Source organism: Tympanuchus pallidicinctus, unplaced genomic scaffold (genome assembly GCF_026119805.1).
Source record: "Tympanuchus pallidicinctus isolate F22 unplaced genomic scaffold, pur_lepc_1.0 scaffold26, whole genome shotgun sequence".
NCBI classification, from domain to species: Eukaryota; Metazoa; Chordata; class Aves; order Galliformes; family Phasianidae; genus Tympanuchus; species Tympanuchus pallidicinctus.
The window spans coordinates 11,215,390-11,229,542 of record NW_026294743.1 but is presented as its reverse complement, the minus strand read 5'-3'; the positions used below and the strand labels follow the sequence as shown (position 1 = coordinate 11,229,542).

Here is a 14,153-nt window from a genome sequence, read left to right as displayed (position 1 = left end):
GCTCAGTCCTTTCTTCAGATTTTTAGGCTTTAACTTCTGTGCTTAGATTCTACTATACTTTCTGCAGCTGAGGTAAAGTGTATGTCAAGCTAAGGAGTATGTGACAAAATTATTTAATTTAATGCCATGGAAATGCATAAGCATAGTGTTAGTGTTTCTTTGCAACAAACCTTCTCTGGCAATTACATAATTAGGAGTTCTACGAAAAAGAAAGTCTAAATGGATGACTAGGAGAAGCTATTTGGAAAGCCAAAGAATGAAACCTCATGGTTTGCTCGTGGAAGGAGTAAAGTTTAAAGAGGCAAAGCAAAATGATAGGGGAGCACCTGGATCACAGCTTCTGCTATATTTTATGCAGAAAAAATCTCTGACTTATTTGGTTGTTTTGGAAGGGGAAGGAGAAGTAAGGTAGCTTGAAATATTGGAGTTATAAATGGCAAGTTGTAAATTAAGTTCTGTGAGGTTAAAGTGATTAAAATTGATGTAACAGTAGTTTTTCAATGTGAAAAACAGAATTAAAAAATTCTTTATCTTCAGTTATGCTTTAGAAATTTTAGCGATGGCCTGCTCTCAAAGGCACCTGATCCTTCAAACATTTAGATGAAGAGTTTGCTTGAGTACAGTTGATTGTATTGGACAAGGTGAAAAAAGGGAGGAGAGAGGGGAAAAAATAAGTAGTAGCCAAATAAACGACAGGTAGCAGAACATTTAGAAAAACCCAGGGAATTAAGTGATGTGACAAAGAAACTTCTGACTGTGTTCTGCAGGCATCCCCTGGCTTTACAGTATAGTGGGATCAATGATAGGTGATGCAACACCAAGAAGCCAGAAAGCAGAAGATGGAGGTGATGTGGAACTGTTCATCTGAGGAACTGCACAGAAAAGGGGAAAGAGAGGGGAAGGCGTGTGGAGATTGTGAAATTTGCCTGAAAGAGGGTGAAATCACTGACAGGGTTGCCTCTGAGTTTCTCTACTTCTTATGCATAGAGATAGCATACAAACAGATGGTAGCATACGGAGTGTTTCCAGAGCTCCTTTGCATAACTAAATTAAAGGTGCAAGGAGAAGAGGAATTTCTGTACAAGAGTTCATATTCATTACTGTTTGCATAGATGACAAGCTATAACATTGATTCAAGCTTCAAGATGTCTTGATTTTTCTAAAAATGCATGTATACTGCTGTCATGTTTCTGATAAATGACCATAGTCTATGCTATCAATAATGAATGTCAGCATTGATGTCTATGGTATCCATTTTTGTAATGTTTTTAATAATTTGTCTCAATCCTTCGTGTTCTTAATTGCTTTTTTTTTTTTTTTTTTTTTCCAGTGGGCAATCAACACCAATCTTTGCATAGAATAAGGAAAATTTTATGTAACAACATTGTATTTTCATCATTCTTTTCCATCTCGTGCTGTGAATAATCCAACACATGGCTTATAAGATATTACCAAAGTAGGAGCTGAGAGGCTGATGATGGCGTGCAGATCACTTTTCAAATAAGAGTGATTAATTCAGCTGTTAAAATGTTGTTAAAATCTGCTTAAATTAACTGTTTCAAGGTGTTATCATATGTATAACAATAGTCCAATACCTTTCAACAATCAGTTAATTCCAAAGAAGAATCTAACAGGAAAACATAAGGTTGTGTTATGCTTAGAACCTACAAAAGGAAGCTCGATAGGGAGATCTTTCAAAGCTGGTCTAAAACAAGGAATTCTCTCTTCTGCCTTCAAAGTTGTGGAGCTTAATTCCTAAAGCTTAAAGGCAGGAAATGCTAAGCTTAGAGTGAGCACAGGTTTCTACCTGCCCTGCAGGCAGAGAGATCTATAGCCCTCAGCTAAAAATCAGCTGATACTTCTGCTTTAATATAGCAGAGGCACCGTTACTCTTGTGAGCGTATTTGCTGTGAGGGGAATAGCAAAACTAGTAGCAAATGACTTTAAATCTGTTGTATGAACTGCAACATTTGGTGATATATTCTAATGTGTGAGCAACTGGGACAGTGTTTATGCTGAGTTTCACTATCATTTTATATCCCTCGTTTTTCTCTATGTGGATCAGAATTTCTCCTTCTCTAAAAGAAAGTTAGGTTAAAGTTGTCTGTGTTGATAAAGATTCAAATTAAGCCAGCAAAATTCTGGTGCCATAAGAGCAGATGACACTGGGAAGCAGTGTGAAACCAAGGCAAAGTCTAACTCTTTTCTGAGAGCAATATGAACACCCAGGAGTTAGGATCAGGGAGCATCTTCATCTATCTTGCAACAGTGCAGTATATTACTGAGACAAACATTGGGAAGTGGAAGACTGTTAAAAAGAAGACTAGGGCTAAGAATTGCTTTGACAGCAAGGCAATCCTATTGGAAGTTGTGAAAGGTATCTTATGTGACTCTAAGAAATACTCAATTCATTCTATGTAAAGCGTAAATAGAATCAGGTAAATGATGATAAGATGTATGTAAAGTATTCTTGTGTTTGTCTTTTGCCTTTTCAATTTAGAGTTAACTGGCTGCTGTTCCAGACCTTGGAAGGTGGTCCTTTGCGATTTCCAGATCTGAGGAGACCTGCAAGTTTTGAGAGTGTCTGGGAGCCTGCCTGAGTCCAATGCAACTTCAGAATTCCATCTATCTTCAAAACAGGATATATAAAGGCCTGGAGGTAGAGATGTGCTGCAGTAGCTGAAGGTGTGAACGGAACCACCTACACTGACTCTATGTCTAGAGGATGATTCCTTATAACTAGACAAGTCTCAATTGCCCTGATTTTTCCAACAAGGTCAGCAAGTCTTTGCACAGTGGCATGTCTGGTAAGTGACAATAATTTTTTTTCTCTTTTTTTTCCACACTTGTTAAACAACAGTGCTTATGATATTGTTGAGTCCCAGATGATACAAAAGCAAGCTGAGAGAAACATTCACTGAGATTTTGCTACTGCTAGGAAAAAGCACATATGTGTAGCTACATGTAACGGGAGCAAAATGTCCTCCAAACAGCTGTAGAAGAAATACTCTCAAGTGACACTTAATAACAAGAAAGAATTTTGTTTCCATGTGAGGCAAATCAATTAAAGGGGAAAAACTTTTTTCTGAATTACTACACATTTTTTAATAGAACAAGAACTGTGACAAGAAGGCTTCAGAAACAGCAACAAACTGTGTAAACTTCCCCTGGCAACTTAAAATGGAAAAAGATCCATTTATATCACTCAGTATCATGCTCGGTCTATCGCTGTCCTCCCTAAAGGCAAAAAGAGAAATTATTAAGATAGCTTTTACCTGTTCACCTACAGAGAATTTTCTATTAATTCAAATATAAAAAGTGCTTCTTACTTTTCTTCAGTTGCCAGATAACCTTTTGCCCTCCCACTCCCCCCGTTACACTACTTTGATGTGATGTATCTATACAAATTTTAAAGAATTTCTTCACACTGTTTTCAAATTTGAAATCAGGCACACTGATTTGGAGCATCTGTCTGATATCAGGGAGATGAATGTTGGTCTTTCTAACTCTACTGGTACACAGGAAAGCTATTTGGTGCCTGTCCAGTTTCAGTGGTCTGTGTGCAATCATGCAAACGGCTGCAAAACAGCAAGTTTTGCAAATATCTGCTGATGTGCCACTGTATGCCACTTGTGACAAAACGTTCTTGATTACTCCATAACGTTAAGATTTGTAAGACAAGGGCTAAGGCACAAATGCAGCAAGTCTCAGAAAGACAATGCAAATGATCACCAGTGTCCCATGTCCTGCACCATTATGGTATTTGTTAGTCTTGCACCTGAATTTAGCCTATGCTGCCTCACTCCACAGCGAGGAATGTGGAAAAGTAGACTAAAATTCAACCAGTGAATGCCACGGACCAACCACAGGGAAATAATTCATTTCTGACTCCGATTAGGTCGTTACCAGTCCTCTTGGATATGTGGTTTGGGTAAATCCCTTAGCATGTAACTTCTTTGGTACACGTAGCTAACCGGGAAAGCTTCTATGAAGAATAAGAGCTCTTATTACAAACAAGTCTTTTATCCATTTATAAAATACCTTCTATAAGCCTACTGGTCTACATTTCAAAATTATAGATTTTTTTTTTTTAAAGCTTTCATTACTCTATTTGGAATCCTCTTCCTGAACTTTTAGGGATGCGTTTACAGTTGATTTATTACTATACGATCTTGTGCAGATAGTATTAGTTTTGTAATCTGTATTGCAATTCTTTGCAGTTATTGCAGTTAAAGTTCATCTTCAATAAAACTATTTGACCAGAACAGTACGCAATTAAGTCTTTCCATTCCTCTCATGACAAATGTCTTTCCTCACACATTTGTGAATTCGTTAGCTCATTCGTAGCTTTGGATGGAAATGATCATCCTCAAATAGGCAGACAAACGTGCCTCCTTTTTCTTGTTTTGTTTTGTTTTTTAATCTATGTAATCAACTTCTTCCACAAGTAGAGGTGTCTACTCTTTCTACCCTTGTATAACGATCTCATTTTATCAGTCTAACCAGTATGGTAATATTCTCTGCTAATTTCATCTGCATTGTTCCTTACGATCTTTGAATAACTTATTAAACAGGATGTTTGCTTGATAAAACATCTAGCAACCACTCCTTCTATCATGGCCTCCCAGGCAATTATCTGTTGATACCTCTAGCCTTAGCGCCTTCAGAAATGTATTAGCACCTGCCTTCTTCACCTTTAGCAAATCTTTTCTGTGTGTAAACTGTATCAAATTCTTGATTTAAATCCCTGATAAATAATGTTCTACTGTCTAACAAATCAGGTATGTGGAATAGGAGAGAATAGATTGATCTGTTGCAATCTACTGTTGATAAAGCCACATTGTAATTTATACTGCTTTCCTTTTCTCTCTCTGTGCCTTAGTTCTTTCAGAATCTGCCCAAAGACTTAGTTTTGATGAAGTCAGTTAATTTGTCATTATTTGTACCCGTTCTTTTGAATGTAGTACCCGCATTTACTGATTTCAGTTCATGAGACACCACAAATAGAATAGTTACTACTTATAATATTAAATATGAATATACTATATAATATAGCATTATGTATTATTATATAGCAGGACATGCAATCTTGCTTGATTATTCCATACTTCTATTCCATACATCATTCCATACATCTATGACTATTCCATACATCCCATTTTAACAAGGAGATTATTCAGCCCTTCTTATATTTGCTTTAGGAGGTATTCAGAATATTAACATTTATTTCTCTCTGAGGTATCATAATTTCTGATGTTCTGTCTTTATTTTCATTCTTTACTCCACTAATGTCCTCATCATTAACTTTATAGAAAATTGAGGCAAAATATGCATTTAATATGCGGGTTGATATTAATCTCTACACTATATTTGCAGTGCTGCATCTTTTTTCTTTCAGATGCTTCTTTATTTTAAACGTTTGTAAAGAATTGTTGTTAAGTGTAAAGTCTAGCTGAAGAAATCTCTCAGCCATTTTTCTTCTTTCTGCAGTCTTTGACTTGTGAGAAACGGCGCTCTTTGTTCTTAGATTTGCATGAGTACAAAAGGAGCCGATTTAGTGAAGAAATGCCATAAGCTTTTTTTCTAGTAGCTTTTTCTCTGGCTTGCAGTGCAAACTAAAAATAGTATCCGGCCTTTGATTTAAATTCCTTAATTTTTATGTTTTAAAAGCTTTGCGTTCCCAAATTCATGCTGTATGGTTTCTTTAATTTCTTCTAAAATCCCAAATGTTAGTCATGGGCAGACCTGTTGTGTGTCTTGCAGTTTGATAAAGAATGATTCAGCTCATGATCATCCATCTCATAATTGTTTTCTATTGCTGCAGAGAGTAGCTACAGGGCAGGTAAGACTGCACTGGGCAAGGCTGAGAAAAAGCTCTTTTTAGGGCTTTTTTGGAGCCAGCAACAGCTCTGTTCTTGTGCTGGAGGGCTGGCAGCTTGTGGGCGGGCTGCTAAGCTAGTGGGGACTGCCGGGTGTGTAAGCATTGTCCTTCTTTGCTCAGGAGACCCGCTCTCTTGGCAGTCTCTGAGACCACAGGCTTAAACATGGTATGTACAAGACAGCGGGCTTGCTCAAGAAGCTATGACTATTCAAACATATGGCCTGCCCAGAACTGTGGATGTTCAGGTGTCTGGCTGCAAGGAGTGCCTGAGCCTGCTGCTGCCAGAGGGAGGGTGGCAGACAGGCTGGGATTCCACCCGTGTAAGGTATGAGCTGGTGGATGAGCTGCTCTGCCTGGTGGTGGAGCTCAAGGAGGAGGTGGAGAGGCTAAGGGCCATCAGGGAGTGTGAGCAGGAGGTTGACTGGTGGAGTGACTCGCTGGAGGGAAGGGTGCCAGGGAGATACCCCAGAAAAGTGTGGGCCCCCTGCCCTATCACAGTCAGACAGATGAAGAGGATTGAAAGAGTCCCAGCTCAGCATCACAGGTGCACCCCCTGCCTGCTTGCTTCCCCAGGTCCCACTGAACAGCATGTTTGAGATGCTGAAAATTGAAGGGGAGGTGAGTGGGGAGGTGAAGGGGGGATCTGTCTAGGAGGGAGCCTAGGGTGAAGCGATCATCCCCACACCTTGCGACTGCCTCGATCAGGAAATACAGGAGGGTAATTGTGGTGGGCAATTCCCTTCTCAGGAGAACGGAGGGTCCCATTTTCAAACCCGACTTGTAGGGAGGTGTGCTGCCTCCCTAGGGCCTGCGTCAGGGACATCACTAGAAAAACTCCTGGGTCTGGATTGCTCCTCTGATTAATACCTGTGATTGATAGTTCGGGTAGGCAGTGATTAAACTGCTCAGGGAAGCCTGCAAGCTATCAAAAAGGATTTCAGGTGTTTAAGGTGAATGGTTGAAGGAGTGGGTGCACAAGTGGTATTTTCCTCTCTCTGCTCTGAGGTGCTGAGGGATACAGAGTGGTCTAGGAAAATACAGGCTTTGAATATGTGGCTGAAAAGTTGCTGCAGCCACAGGAACTTTGGGTTCTTTGATCGTGGGGCAGTTTACTTGGTGCCTGGACTGATGGCTGTATATGGGTCTTGTTTGTCTCCGTGGGGAGAACAGACCCTGGCCCAGCAGCTGATTGAGAGATCATTGAGAGAGCTTTAAACTAGGTATGAAGGGGGATGGGGATAAAATGACGCTTTTTAGGGTGGAACAAGTAGTTCAGAATTTTCTAGATTTGATGGGGGAAGAGGGTGGTGGTCAGTGGGACAGAAAAGAGCCTGGGGATGTTCCCATTGTAGCAGATGGTGGGGATAGGCCTCTGAACTGTTCTGTAGGGTCTTCTGGGGACTCTTCAGAAGAGGCAACGTTGCTGACCCCCCGCCTGAAACCTTCAGGAATTAGTGGAGGAAAACTTCAGAATTCTTTCAGAGGTTTGAGGGAGGGACCCTCCAGAAAGGTAGTGTGTCAGAAAGCCCAGATGAAGTGTCTTTATACTAATGCATGCAGCATGGGAAATAAGGGGAGTTGGAAACAGTGATGTACCTGGAAAATTATGATCTGGTTGCTATCACAGAAATGTGCTGGGAATCCCACTGATTGGGATTCATCTGGAATACTCTGATTGAAGGCTACAGGCTCTTCAGAAGGGATAGACAGGGTAGGAAGGGAGGAGGCATTGCCTTCTATGTTAGGAAGTGGATAGATTGCAAAGAGCTATATTTGAATAACAGCCATGACCAGGCTGAGTGCTTATGGGTGAAAATCAGATATCAGTTTGTGTTTGTGAAAGGTGGGAAAATGATGCTCAAAAAGTTTTACAGATTACTAAATTATGCATTTGAAATTTAAATAAAACTTGACATGTTCTGTGCTGCATTTGTAAATGATACGTATTTCCTTATTTGTCCTGACTCTTGGTTTTCATATTCCATTTCTATTCCACCTTATATGAGAGTTGTAAAAAAATTTTCTACAAAGTATATGAATAAATTTCAAGATAGGAATCAATGAAAACAGAACCTTATTTTAAAGCTTTCTTTAGAAATAATAATGAATAAGAAATAGAACATCTAGGTGAAATTTTCAAAAGTGCTGTATGACTGCTCATTCAAAATAACATTAGCTGTTAGCTATTGTTATGTTAATTATTAGCTTTACCTATTAACACTGAGATGTTTACCAGTGTGATAGATTTATTCTGAAATTGCTTACATGTTTTAGCAAATTTCATCTATTGTGATTTGACAGTCGAATTGCTCTGCTACAAAAAGGAGTCAAAGACTAAAAGCTATCCACGGTAGACATAATTCATCCAAAAGTACTTGTAAATTTTGAAAGCTTCACATGCTAGTATTATAGCAGATGAAATAATTTAACATGGCCAGCAGACTTGCAGATAACTTGGTTCTTAGAGTTCACTAATAACAAATGTTTTGATCAGGAGTAGTCAGAGACCCAGTGCTAACGAGGGCACTGTCTGCTGCAGTTCCTTGCTCATTGTTGTTAGAACCAAGGTTATGTGTGGATGTGCACATGGCTCATAGCTGGAATAACTGTATCCAGGATGAGAAATACCTTCCTGTAACCTGTTTTCTAGAGAAACAATGTTTTAGTAGTTGGTGATCTGGTAAGATTCAGCTCAAGTCTTAAAAGTGACCAGAAATAGATCCATCATTCCGATCCTAATAACTACTTTGCACAGTGACAGAATGGGCTCCTAAATGAGGCTGAAATAAATTAGTGAGAGAATTTGTGTTTCTCTTGAACTTATTTCGGGGGGAGAGGGAATGAGGCCTTTTCAGCATTTTGTTTCTATGCCAATTTTCCTTGTAGCGACTGCTGTCTCTCCCTAGATATTCCATGATAATAGCTTTATGCCTATGCATGTGCGACACAAATATCCTGTTGATGTTCAGCAAGACTGAGTGCCGAATCCTCTATCTCTTCAGTTATAGAGAACTAAACATGGTGGGCCAATGGATTAATGCCTGGCTCTGAGCCTGGTGTGCCTGGCTAGGGTTTGGGTTTTTTGATCTCTGCTCGGTTTATATGAGACCAGGCCTGCTGGCAACCAATAGGCATAGTTTATCCCACTGCTGGAAAGGGGTCTTAAGACAGGAGTTGGGAAGGTTCATTGATAGACTTTTAAACTATGAAAGGTACGGAAGGGGATGGGGGTGGGGGTGTAACTGGGGTCACCAGAACAGAGTCTGTATGTAATGTGCCAGTGCTTGTAGGAAAGGGATGTGCTAGTGAGATCCCACACAGTCTTGCTGAAGGAGGAGAACAACTCATGTTTTTGTAGGAAGAATGCAAGGGTTGGTGTGAGGCTATGGAAACACCTGAGTATGGTCAAGAGGGTATTAGGGCTACTGTCTCTCAAAAGGTGGTCCAGATAAGGTGCTTTTACACTAATGTGTGCAGCATGGGTAACAAACAGGAGGGTAACAAACTCAAGAGCAAAAGGAATGCTTATGGTCTTTGGAAGAGTGGGCAAGCTACTTATGATGATTATAGGTACGTAGTGAAGCTGTGCTGGGAGAAAATTAGAAAAGCCAAAGCCCGGATAGAACTGAACTTGGCCACTAAGGTAAAGGGCAACAGTAAATATTTCTGTAAATAAATCAACAGGGAGAGGAGGGCTAGGGAGAATCTCCATCCCTTGTTGGACACCGAAGGCAACTTGGTGACCAAGGATCAAGATAAGGCAGAGGTACTTAGTCTTTAATAGTAAGACTTTCTGGGCACACAGCCCCTTAGCTGGTAGATAGGGAAGTGAAACAGAATAGGCCCGGCATAATCCATGATGAGATGTTTTTGGACCTGCTCTGAAGCTGGATGCTCACAAGATCATGGGGCTGGATGGATTGCACCCTAGTGTGCTGAGGGTGTTGGCAGCTATGATTGCCAAGCACTCTCCATCATCTTTCAACAGTCCTGGCTAACCAGAAATGTCCTGGTGGACTGGAGACTGGCAAATGTGACACCCATGTTCAGAAAGGCTGGAAGGATGATTTTAGTAGCTGCAGACCTATCGATATCACCTTGGGAAGGTTGTGGAATGGATAATCTCAGAAGCCATCATGGACCAATTAAAGGTCAACCAGGAGATCAGGCCCAGTCAGCATGGGTTTATGAATGGTAGATCCTGTTTGGCAAACCTGATTTCATTCCATGACACGGTGACCTGCTTTAGTGGATGAAGGTAAGACTGTTGATGTGGTCTACCTGGACTTCAGTAAAGCCTTTGATCTGTCCTCTACAACATCCTCGTGGAGAAGCTGGCTGCCCATGGTTTGGATGAGCATAGGCTCTGCTGAGTGAAACACTCAATGTGAGCGTTTGGCTAGCCAGGCCCAAAGAGTTCTGGTCAATGCAGTTAAATCCAGTTGGCAGCCGATCATAAGTGGTGTCCCTCAGGGCTCAGTACTTGAGCCACTTCTATTTAGCATTTTTATTAATGATCTTAATGAAGGGACTCAGTGCACCCTCGTTAAGTTTGCAGATGACACCAAATTGGGAATGAGTATTGATTTGCTAGAGAGGAGAAAGGCCCTGCAGAGGGACCTGAATAGACTGGATCAATGGGCCGAATAAAACTGTAGGAGTTTCAGTAGGGCCAAGTGTCGAGTCCTGCATTTTGGCCAGAATAACCCCAGGAAACCCTACAAGCTTGAAGAGGAGTGGCTGGAAAACTGCCTGGTGGAAAGGGACCTTGTTGTACTGATGGACAGTGGGCTGAATATGAGCCAGCAGTGTGCCCAGGTGGCCAAGAAGGCCAATGGCATCCTGGCTTGGATCAGGAATGGAGTGGTGAGCAGGACCAGGGAAGTCATCCTGCCCTGTACTCAGCGCTGGTGAGGCCTCACCTGGAGTTGGTAGTTTTGGGCACCTCAGTACAGAAAGGACATGGAGGTGCTTGAGCAGGTCCAGAGAAGGGCAACAAGGCTGGGGAAGGGCTTGGAGAATATGGCCTGTGAGGAGAGACTGAAGGAACTGGGGCTGTTCAGTCTGGGGAAAAGGAGGCTGAGGGGAGACATTATTGCTCTCTTCAAATACCTGAAAGGTGATTGCAGCAAGAGTGGAGTTGGTCTCTTCTCACTGGTGACAGAATGAGGGGAAATGGTCTCAAGTTGTGTCAGGGTAAGTTTAGGTTGGATATCAGGAAAACCTTTTTTACAGAAAGGGCTGTTAAGCACTGGAATGGGCTCCCCAGGGTGGTGGTTGAGTCCCCATCCCTGGATGTGTTTAAGAACCGTTTGGATGCGGGGCTCAGGGACATGATTTAGCGGAGGGCTGCTACAGTTAGCGTAGTATGGTCAAGTTGTGGTTGGGCTTGATGATCTTTAAGGTCTTTTTCAATTCTATGATTCTGTGATCCTGCACACTGGTCAAAACAGCCCCGTGCATTGCTATGGATTTGGGAAAAGTGGCTGGAAGGCCATGTTGTAGAGAAGGATCTCAGGGTGTTAGCTGACAGCTGGCTGAACATGAGCCATCAGTGTACCCAGGTGTCTGAGAAGGCCAGTGGCATCCTGGCTTATATCAGAAATAGTGTTACTAGCAGAAGCAGGGGGTGATCATCCCTCTGGACTCAGCCAAGTGAGGCCATACCTCGAGCACCATGTTCAGTTTTGGGACCCACACTACAAGAAAGACACTGAGGCCATGGAACGTGTTCAGAGAAGGCCAGTGGGGCTGTGAAGGGTCTGGATCACACATTTTATGAGTAGCAGATGAAGGAACTGGGATCGTTTAGCCTGGAGAAGAGAAGGCTCAGCGGAGACCTTATTGTTCTCTGCACCTACCTGAAAGGAGGTTGTAGTGAGATGGGGGGTCGGCCTCTTTTCCCAGGTAACAGTGATAGATGAGATGTGACAGCCTCAGGTTGCACCAGGAGATGTTTGGATAGGATATTAAGAAAAAATCATTCTCCAAAATTGCAGTGAGGCACTGGCACAGGCTGCCCAGGGGAGTGGTGAAGTCAGTGTTCTTGGAGACATTCAAGCAACATGTAGATGTGGCACTGAGGGATGTGGCTGGTGGGCATGGTGGGGGTGGCTGGACTCAGTGATCTTAGAGTCTTTTCCATCCTCACTGAATTTATGATTGTATGTGTCTTTTGGAGTCAGTTGTAATTTGTGCTGATGTAAATACTGTAAGTGTTTCAAGCTATTTAATGAATTTGTTTCAAACAAGCTGCCTCCATCTTTTCTTCTATTCTTGCTCTCCAGGTAGCTTGAAAATCCCAGATGTTTGCAGAACACAAGTCCTCAGTTTTCATGTGCTGAGGGAAAGAACATGTATTTACTTGAAGTTGCACAGAAGCTGTTTGATATGCCTATAGGCTTGTGCAGCAAGGAGAATATGCAAGAATCCTGCAACACATCTGACCAACTGCAGATTAACACAGCTTGGATTTAAATATTTTGGTTCAGTGATGAGATCAATATTTTATTAATTCAAATCAAATCTGAGTATCGAATTCAAACAACCTTCTGGCAGTATGTCCGGAGCCCCCACTGTGTCAGTATGCCTGAATAAATTGTTCTGTGAGAATTATTCAGTGAGCTGTCTTTGCAGTGCACAGAAATATTCAGAACTTTCTTGCACTTGACTGATACAAGACAGCCTGACTTTCTGGCTTCACATGCCGCTGCTCCACAGTGTGATGCAGTTAGACAGAGATAGCTCTGAAGTTAGTGTAGGCCCATATTGCAAAGCTTGTGTATTTTGGAGGCAGCAGACCAACTCCAGAGAAGGATTTGGGAAGCCTTTGAAGCGGTAGTTTTGTAATTTACTGCTGGATCCAGCAGGAGTATGTGACAACCTCAAAGTAACTTTTGCAGTGCTGGGATCGGCTTGCTTTTTTGGTTCAGCTGGAGATTCTCCAGATGGTCTACTACCTCTATGGCAACTGGGAACTGTACTTGGAAAATATTCAGCAAACTGCAGATTGTTGTTGCTTTTTTTCTGCCAAAAAAGTTAAGATCTGTTGAAGCTCTGACAGCTGTACCTTGTCATGGAGAAAATCCTCTGAAGAAAAAAACATTGACCATTAATCTTGCTATTAGATTATTCTCTGATGACTAGTTACATCTTGTACGTAAGTTTTTACCACCCAGATAATGCTGTCATTATTTTCCTGAGCAACCACTGGAAGGGAATTAATCTCTGTGAATCAGCCCTGAAGCTTCATGTATATACGAGTATATATGTGAACGTATGTATGCATTTTTACATTTAGTGAAAAAATCACCATAGGATGTTATTTGAATCCAAGGGGGGTTTGTTTAAATAATGGAGTCACTGAAGAACATTTTGAAAATAAGGCTGGTCCTGAAACTACCTGTAAAATGCTTGACAGCAAATGGCTGATTGACTATGATAAAAAAAAAAAAACACCCTGCAAAAAGCAGCATTTGTATTTCAGTGTTGCTGTTGACATTCACGTATTCACGTGGTGTCTGAGAGCAAAATATCTGAATAACATTTGGATTTGTGACTATTAAATATTGCCTATTTCTGTAAAGGCTTATTGGGTAGTTTTCTTTTGATGGAGTAGCTTCATGGCGCACCAATTAACTTGACTGATTTATCTGCAGCTATAAAATTAAACGAATTTCATGATTCATACTGAGAACAACTGAATTGGTACTATCTTCTCTCTTCTTTGAAGTGCTCTGGGTCATGCAGAAGTACTTGCATGTCTGTGAAGTGAATGCTAGAAATATGAGCAAAAACATTCACTCCAGGTCATTTTATCTGACTGTCAAGTGTGTAAGAATGGGGTAATGAAACACCATTGCAATTACTGCTGGATAAGGGAAAAGTGTTGCAGGAAATTAGTCACGTGAGCCCTATATAATATATTTGAGGGCTAGATCTAGCAAGGCTCTTAACCATCATTATTTGAAAGATGATTTTTTCATTATACTTCACTCTTCTAATCATCTACTTTTGGCTCTGCAGTTCTGCCCTTCTCTCATGCCAGGTTTGATTCCTGCCAGATACTTCTGGTTGCCAACTGACTTCGGTAAAACAGGAGAAAGCAATCCTTCTTTATTGGAATTAGTTTTTTGCTAGATTAGTGCTTGTAATTCTATTATGGGGAAAGCCAACAAATGCCAGGGCTGGTGCAAGACTGATTCCAGCTTGCAGTAGTGGTACAGGGGAAGGAAACAGTGAGATCAGTGCTTACTGGAGAGAGTGATCTTCT

The 14,153-nt window shown here is 41.3% G+C and overlaps 1 long non-coding RNA gene across 1 annotated transcript; it reads left to right on the top strand.

Moving 5' to 3' along the window:
* Positions 1–2,296: 2,296 nt before the first annotated feature.
* Positions 2,297–13,481, top strand: LOC128084410 (uncharacterized). The gene is made up of 3 exons (XR_008208525.1): positions 2,297–2,377; positions 2,501–2,807; positions 12,169–13,481. It is a non-coding gene; the product is annotated as an uncharacterized LOC128084410 (long non-coding RNA).
* The last annotated feature ends 672 nt before the right edge of the window (positions 13,482–14,153 follow it).